The following is an 8,624-nucleotide window of genomic DNA, read 5'->3' as shown; positions in this document are numbered from 1 at the left end:
ATAAATAAAAATAAAAAATAAAAATATTAAAAATACATTAATACTCAACTAAAAGTTTTTTTTTTTTTTAAATAAGTTTAAGATTTGTTCTCCATCGAACTAATCAAAGAGTATGTATTCCCATGTGCCGGAGTGCCAGGTCACCACATACTATTATGTTGGCTTTGCATATTTGATGATGTGTTGCTACCAGGATGCCATCTGGGTCTTTACCAGCATCCTCCTCTACATCCAGAGGACCAAGAGCATGTTCCAGAGGACCACATACAAGTATGAGATGATTAACAAGCAGAATGAGCAGATGCATGCACTGCTGGCCATTGCCCTCACGATGTATCCCATGAGTACTGATGAGAGCATTCACCTCCAGCTGCAGGAGAAATACAGGGACAAGATGCTGCACATGCAGAAAGGTGACCCACAAGTCTGTGAAGAACTTTTCAGTTACTCCTGACCCAAGTTCCTGTCGTCTGTATTGCCCAACTACGATAATGTGCACCCCAACTACCACAAAGAGCCCTTCCTGCAGCAACTGAAGGTGTTTTCTGATGAAGTACAGCAGCAGGCCCAGCTTTCAACCATCTGCAGCTTCCTCAAGCTCCACACCACCATGCCTGTGGCCAAGCTGGCTGGCTTCCTGGACCTCACAGAGCAGGAGTTCAGGATCCAGCTTCTTGTCTTCAAATACAAGATGAAGAACCTGGTGTGGACCAGTGGCATCTCAATCCTGGATGGTGAATTTCAGTCAGCCTCAGAGGTTGACTTCTACATTGATAAGGACATGATCCACATTGCGTACACCAAGGTTGCCAGGGGCTATGGGAATTTCTTCATCTGTCAGATTCACAAATTCGAGGAGCTTAATAGAACCCTGAAGAAGATGGGACAGAGACCCTGATGACATTCACACACATTATTCAGGAACCTGTTTTGATATATTATAGGCAGGAAGTGTTTCTGCTACCATGAAACTTTTACCTAGATCAGCCATCAGCCTGTCAACTCAGTTAACAAGTTAAGGACCAAAGTGTTTCAAATGGGTATCAGTAAGGGATCTTTGGAGCCAGGAAAAAAAAAAAAAAAAAAAAAAGATTTGTTCTCAGTGAGATTACACACAGTAATAATTTTTAATTCTCAAATCTGTTTCTTTTTAAAACTTTTGAGATTCATATCTCAGAAGTTCAACCTTTACTATATTTTTTTACACATTATTTACAGGTCACACGTCATTACCCTCTGTTTATTTTCCCCTTCAAAAGGTATATCTTTTTACTTGGCTAGAATGGTAACTTTGTCCTTCAACTTTTCCATCAGCTTTTAACTTTTCTCTCACATTCTATGTCTGCTTTTATAATACTAAAATATTGATCTCAAAGGTCAAAAAAATTTTTTCTCAGATGCAACATTTTATACTCTTAACTTTTTGATAAGTCTGAACTGTTGCATGTAATCAGGAAATTTACCATGCTATTGTTAGGTTTGTGCACAAGTAATTGTGGTTTTTGCCATTACTTTCAACGGGATTGTAATTGTAATCCCCATTACCTTCAACGGCAAAAACTGCAATTACTGCACCAACCTAATACTAGGAGCCATATATCCGCCTGCTCAAGGTGCTAGTTTTCATGTTTACATTCCTCTATAATACAGTGTTCACTCATGACCTTGAATACATTGTGCCTGTGTCTAATTAAATTCAAGTATCTTTTTCATCAAGTTTGACTTCCAAATTATTTAAATAGACTTTATTTAGGCACTTCCCATTCTCTAGTATGCCATAGTCCAGGTTGTTCAGATAGTTGCTCAATTAAGTCAGTGAGAGAGTTGGGGTCATAGATTTAATTCATTAAACCACTAAAGCATCAGTCCAGATAGCCATATTTTCAGTTAATTTCAATTAGCTGCTCATGAAGGGTTGGCCAGTTGAATGGAAGTTGATTCTTGGCACAGCCTTCAAGTGGCAATTGGTTTAAAATGTCCTGAGTTCTGAACCATCTTGGGGGCTGAAACAGTTTGGATATGTGTCCCTGCCCAAATCTTATGGTGAATTGCAATCCTCAGTATTGGAAATGACTGGGTGAGAGATGACTGGGTCACAAGAGTGTATGTCTCATAAATGGTTTAGCATCATCCCCTTGTTGCTATTCTTGCAACAGTGAGTGAGATTTGGTTGTTTAAAAGTGTGTGACCCCTCCTCCCACCTTGCTCCTGCTCTGGCCTTGTGATGTGCATGCTCCCACTTAGCCTTCTGTTATGATTCTAAGTTTCCTGAAGCCTCCCCAGAAGCCATGCAGATGTCAGTATCATGCTTCTGTAAAGTTTTCAGAACACTGAGCCAATTAAATTTCTTTTCTATATAAATTACCCAGTCTCAGGAATTTTTTTGTTTGTTTTGTTTTGTTTTTTTTTGGGGGGGGGCTGTTTGTTTTGAGACAATCTCGCTCTGTCACCCTGGCTGAAGTGCAGTGGCGTGATCTCAGCTCACTGCAACCTCCACCTCCTGGGTTCAAGTGATTCTCCTGCCTTGGCCTCCTGAGTAGCTGGGATTACAGGCATGTGCTACCATGCCCGGCTAATTTTTGCGTTTTTAGTAGAGACAGGGTTTCACCATGTTGGTCAGACTGGTCTCAACTTTTGACCTCGTGATCTGCCCACCTTGGCTTCCCAAGGTGCTGGGATTACAGGCATAAGCCACCATGCCTGGCCAGGAATTTCTTTATAGCAATGTGAGAATGGACAAATGCAGAAAATTGGTACCAAGGAGTGGGGCATTACTATACAGGTACCTGAAAATGTGGAAGCAGCTTTGGAACTGGGTAATGGGCAGAGGTTGAAAGAGTTTGGAGAACTTGGAAGAAGACAGGAAGATGAGGGAAAGTTTAGAACTTCTTAGAAACTGGTTAAATGATTGTGACCAAAATGCTGATAGTGATATGGAAAGTGAAGTCCAGGCTGATGAGGTCTCAGATGGACATGAGGAACTTAGTGGAAACTAGAGCAAAGGTCATGCATGTTATGCCTTAGCGAAGAGCTTGGCTGGATTCCATCCATGTCTTAGGGATCTATGGAAGTTTGAACTTGAGAATGATGTTGTAGAGTATCTGGCAAAAAAATTTCTAAGCAACAAAGTGTTCAAGAAGTGGCATGGGCCAGGCATGGTGGCTCACACCAGTAATCCTAGAACTTTGAGCGGCCAAGGCAGGTAGATCGCTTGAGCCCAAGAGTTCAAGACCAGCCTGGGAAACATGGCAAAATCCCATCTCTGACTAAAAATATATAAAAAAATACCTGGTGTGGTGGCATGAGCCCATAGTGCCAGCTACTCAGGAGGCTGAGATGGGACAATTACCTAAGCCTGGGAAGTCTAGGGTGCAGTGAGCCATGATCGTGCCACAGCACTTCAGCCTGGGTGACACAATGAGACCTTGTCTCAAAAACAAAACAAAACAAAAAAACTGGTGCGACTGCTTCTAACAGCCTATGCTTGGATGTGGAAGCAAATAAATCAGTTGGAACTCACATTTAAAAGGTAACCAGCACAAAAATTTGGAAAATTTGCATCCTGCGGCCTGGCCATGTGGTAGGAAAAAAACCAAAATAACAAAAACAAAAAAACAAAGCCTGTCTTCAGAAGAATTCAAGTGGGCTGCTGAGTAACCACCTGCTAGAGAAATTTGTATAACTAGAAAGAAGGCAAGTGCTGATAGCCCAGATAATAAAAAGCCTTGAAGGCATTTTAGAAATCTCAGAGGCAGCCTATCCAAACACAGGATCAGAGGCCCAGGGAAGAATTGTTTTGGAGGTCAAGCCCAGGTCTGCACTGCCCTGCACATCCTCAGGACCCTGCTCCCTGTCTCTTGGCAACTCCAGATCCAGCTGTGGCTTAAAGGAGTCCAGGGGTAACTTAAGCTGTTGCTCTGACAAGTGTTAAAGTCATAAGCCTTGGTGGCTTCCACATGGTGTTAAGTCTGCTGGTGCACAGAATGCAAGAGTGAGTGAGGCTTGGCACCTCCACCTAGATTTCAGAGGATGTGTGGAAAAGCTTGGGTGTCCAGGCAGAAGCTTGCTGCAGGGGTAGAGCCCTCACAGAGAACCTCAACTAGGGTGCTGTAGAGGAAAAATGTGGGGTTGGAGCCCCCACAGAGTCTGTACTGGGGCATTTGCTAGCGAAGCCACCATCCTCCAGACCCCAGAATGGCAGATCTACTGGCAGTTTGAACCCTGCACATAGAAAAACTGCAAGCACTAAACTCCAGCCCATGAGAACAGCTTTGGGGGCTGAACCTTGCAAAGCCACAGAAGCAGAGCTGCCCATGACCTCAGAGGCACACTGCTTGCACCAATGCCCTGGATGTGGGACATGCGGTCAAAGGAGATTATTATGGAGCTTTAAGATTTAATGATTGCATTGCTGGGCTTTGAATATGCATTGAACCTGTAGCCCCTTTCTTTTGGTCTATTAATCTCTTTTGGAATAGGGTTTGTAACCCAATGCTTGTACTCTCATTGTATTTTGGAAGTAACTCTAACTTGTTTTTTATTTTACAGGTGGAAGAGATTTGAGACTTTGGACTTCAGACTTTTCAGACAATGCTGGAATGGGCTAAGACTTTGGGAGACTGTTGGGAAGGCATAACTGTATTCTGAAATGTGAGAAGGACATGAGATTTGGGAGTGGCAAGGGGTGGAATAATATAGTTTGGATATGTGTCCCTTCCCAAATCTCATGTTAAAATGTCATCCCCAGTATTGGAGGTGGGGCCTGATAGGAGGTGACTGGCTCATGGGGGTAGTTTTCTCATGAATGGTTTAGCACCAGTCCTTTGGTGTTGTCCTTGCAAAAGTGAGTTCTCACGAGATCTGGTTACATAAAAGTATGGGGCATCTTGCTCTCACTCTCTCTTGCTTCTGCTGCTGCTATGTGAGATTCCTATTTCCCCTTCACATTCCACCATGATTGGAAGATTCTGGAAGTCTCCCAAGAAGCAGATGCCACTATGCTTCCTCTACAGCCTGCAGAACCACGAACCAATTAAACCTCTTTTCTTTATGAATTACCCATTCTCAAGTATTTCTTTATATCAATGCAAGGATGGACTAATACAGGGCCAAGCAGACCATGGTCCCTTAGGATGGTCAGCTGATTATAAGGTGGCTTATACTGCAAGGTGAGGTCAGGGATTAAAACCTAGAAGTTGAAGGATTCTTTTTTTATTATTGTTTAGGTTGATTCTTTTTTTATTATTGTTTCAGCTCTTCTTTTGACTTAGCCACCTCTTCCAGGGCATTAGATTCCTGAAGAAATTCTGGGGTAGGAGCAGTTGAGAAAGCAAGTGAAAACAACTCTTTGTTCGGGGTTCAGGTAATTATTTCAAGGTCTTGGGTCTTCAGAGACCTCAGTCCCCAGAAAACCAATTACCTTCTTGTGCCAGATCCATCACTCATCAGTGCTGTGACTCTGGGCAGACCACTTCAAATCTTTCCATTTCACTTCCCTAGGCTGTCAAATATGGGTTGTAGTCCCTACTCTGTGCATTCCTCCAGGCTGATGTAAGCATCACAAGAAATAATAGATATTCTCCGTGAGCTGTAAAGCATCATACCCATGGAAAGAAAGAAAATTCCATCCTCCACTGCCCTGGAGCCACCCACGTTTCTTCTCTGTATTCAACCACTACCAAGGTTCTGGCATATTATTCTAGACATATAATCATTGAACACTTCAGGGCACTTACGAATCACCAGTCTTCTAAAGACTTTACCTCCATTTCACTACTTTTAGCCTCATAACATAACATAGGCCATATTAACATTTCAATACCTCAGAACAGGGAACTGAGGCACAGAGAGGTCTCTATAACTTTCTCAGGTTTGTGCATCTTCTAAGTAGGACTTGAACCCACACCTTTATGCACCAGGCCCAGTGTTCCTGATCACTCCAATATTTCTATATTGTCTCACCTCAATACAGGTGTTTGCATATGCAGTCAGTCTGTTGGTTATTAGTGCAACTCGCACTGCAGGTTCTTGTTAAAATCCAACTGAGATTCAGGGGGCTTCGCTATGCAGATGGTGAACAATGGGTCAAATATTTAAACTGTCAATAAATGATTACTCATTTCTCTATGGTCTTTGGCAGGAAGATGTCAACAGTTGTCTTTTTCATAGTACATTTCCCAGCATCTTGCCTCCAGGATATGAGAGTAGATCTTGAGGGATCAAGGCAACCTACTGTCCACACCAAGCGGAGGAAGAGAATAATCTGCCACTGGCCTCATAGTTCGGTGCACCCTGGAAAGCAGTCAACTGAAAGTATTGTGGAAATTAAATTAAGTTCATTCAAGCATAACAATTCTAGATTATTCAGTGTCTCATATTTCAGACTACTCTAAAACTGCTATGCTATATTCTTTATTTCATGTGTGCAAATTTAAGTTTATTAAGTCAAACACTACTGCTACAACTACAGAAGATATATTTACAACTTCAAAATTGCTTCAGCTTTAATAGCATAGAATATCTCAATGTAGTATTTATATATTTAGTTGCTTGTTAACCATTAGCTAAAATGAAACACTTGCTGAACAATGCTGCCATATTTTTTAAATTAATGGACATTATGTGAAACAGTTTTGAATTAACATAAAAACTGAAGTAGTGTAGAAAGTCCTCATATACCCTTCCCCCACCTCAGCATCCTTTTTGTAATCACATCTTACATGAGTGCGGTAAATGTTACAATGACTGAACTAATATTGATACATCCTTATTAATGAAAGTCTAGAGTTTGGCATAGAGGTAGAGATGGACAATCCTGATGTCCAGTTTTTTCATAACTGTATGTATCCAGTGATTAATTTTCCATTTGGTAGGAGCGTAACAGTTTTATCTTCATCAATATTTGTATCGTATGTTAGTGTATGTGACATTACTTCTCCATTACATGCTGGCTTCATTTCTTGTTGTACTTCAGACTTCTCACAGACCAGCAAGGGGCCTGCAACCATTCACGGACTACTCAGGATTGCCATGGTTATGCTGGCCCTACAGGAGCTTGACAAACTATAGGTGGTCTTCTTATCAGGAGAAAGTTACTGAAATCAGTCTCTTGACCAATCAAAGCTGCAGTAATGGCTTGTGGAACAGGGGTTGGAGGTTAATCAGTATCTGGTGGTGAGCTACAATTATTTTAATACTGCTGATCTTGAGGTCAGTGCTTGTTTAGCTGCTAGAGAAAAATTAACTGTGGCAGTTAGAACACAGTTTATTCCTAAGTTTAGGGTGCATGACTTAACCCTTGCCTGTTGTGGTCTTCAGTCCTGTTTATAATTTGGTATCTCATTGCCACAAAGAGTCCATTATGTCTTATGATCTCTAATTTCACATTAATGTTGGGCAGTTGTGTCTAAACCATGAACATGAGGGGGTATAATGAGATGTGTCTGAACCTCCTCCCATCTCATCATGGCCAGAAACTCAGTTTTAAGGTTTTCCTGGGGTCTCTTTGACCAAGGGAGGGCCTGTTCAGTCAGTGAAGGGTTAGAATTTTATTTTTAGTCAACTCCCACAAAGGCAAAGGCTGCTGATAAGCATCTGCACTTGTGTTTCAAAGCAACAAACACACTTTTTTTTTTTTTTTTTTTTGAGATGGAGTCAAACAATAGGGCACACAGAAGTCATGCAACATGGTGGTCCTACCACCACCTACAGCCTCTCCTCCTCATTAAAGTGGCCTGTGGAGGGCTTAGCCCAGCAGGCTTAGAGCTTCTACACAATGGGTATCTGCTCCCTGGGAGGGTGTTCTCAGGACAGCCTTCATTTGCCTGCAGGGATTTTGGGGGTTGTTTTCAAAGCACAAGTGTGGTCCCAGCTAAGAGCAGCCTCATCAGCACTCTCCTCAGATGTGTTGGTCTCCTTGATGGGCCAAAAGGAAGTGAGAAGCCACTGAAAACACATATACTTATTTGTCTTCCCTTTTTATGTTACCCATTCCACCATCACATTTCCTCTTCCTCTTTTTCTCCACCCTTCATATCTTCCATACCTTCTCCGAGATGGAGGACAGGAAGTAAGCAAGTTTGTGCCTCAGTGAGTTATTTCAAGGTACATACCACCCTCCCCTGAGGCTGATGACATCTGTAATAATATTTTAAAAGCACTGTGAGGATTATATTATGCTGCGCACTTCACACAGGTCTGTTTTTTCTCTTGATGACTTTAGGAACCCAGAAGGGTACAGTGGTTAAGTCAAAAATCAAAGGTCCCCAAACTAGCACAGAGGATACCTGTGGAAAAGATAAGATCTTTTCCTGCCACATTGATCTTTCAAATTGATTTAGATTCGCAGTGGCACGGTCCTTAATTCAAGGGAGAAAACTGGTGCTGAGGGAAATGCCTCTACATTACAGTTTATAATGGAAACTGTCAGTTGGTAAGAGATGCCCACCTAATACCACCTCATTCAAGGGTATTGTGTGTCTCCCGTAATGTACATTGTCAGATTTTTATCTCTAGATTTGATTGGAAAAGAAATAAACCAGGAAAGTAAAAGCTCTGTGTAAGAAAGAAGCATCGTCTTACATTGACAAGGTCTTCTTTATTTGGAGATGACTTGTCCAAAAGTT

At 41.9% G+C, this 8,624-nt stretch overlaps 1 pseudogene; it reads left to right on the top strand.

Annotated features, from left to right (window-relative positions):
- On the top strand, positions 1-1,030 carry LOC107000101 (eukaryotic translation initiation factor 3 subunit L pseudogene; annotated as a pseudogene).
- The last annotated feature ends 7,594 nt before the right edge of the window (positions 1,031-8,624 follow it).

Source organism: Macaca mulatta, chromosome 9, assembly GCF_049350105.2.
Source record: "Macaca mulatta isolate MMU2019108-1 chromosome 9, T2T-MMU8v2.0, whole genome shotgun sequence".
NCBI classification, from domain to species: Eukaryota; Metazoa; Chordata; class Mammalia; order Primates; family Cercopithecidae; genus Macaca; species Macaca mulatta.
This window is presented reverse-complemented; position numbering and strand designations above follow the sequence as displayed.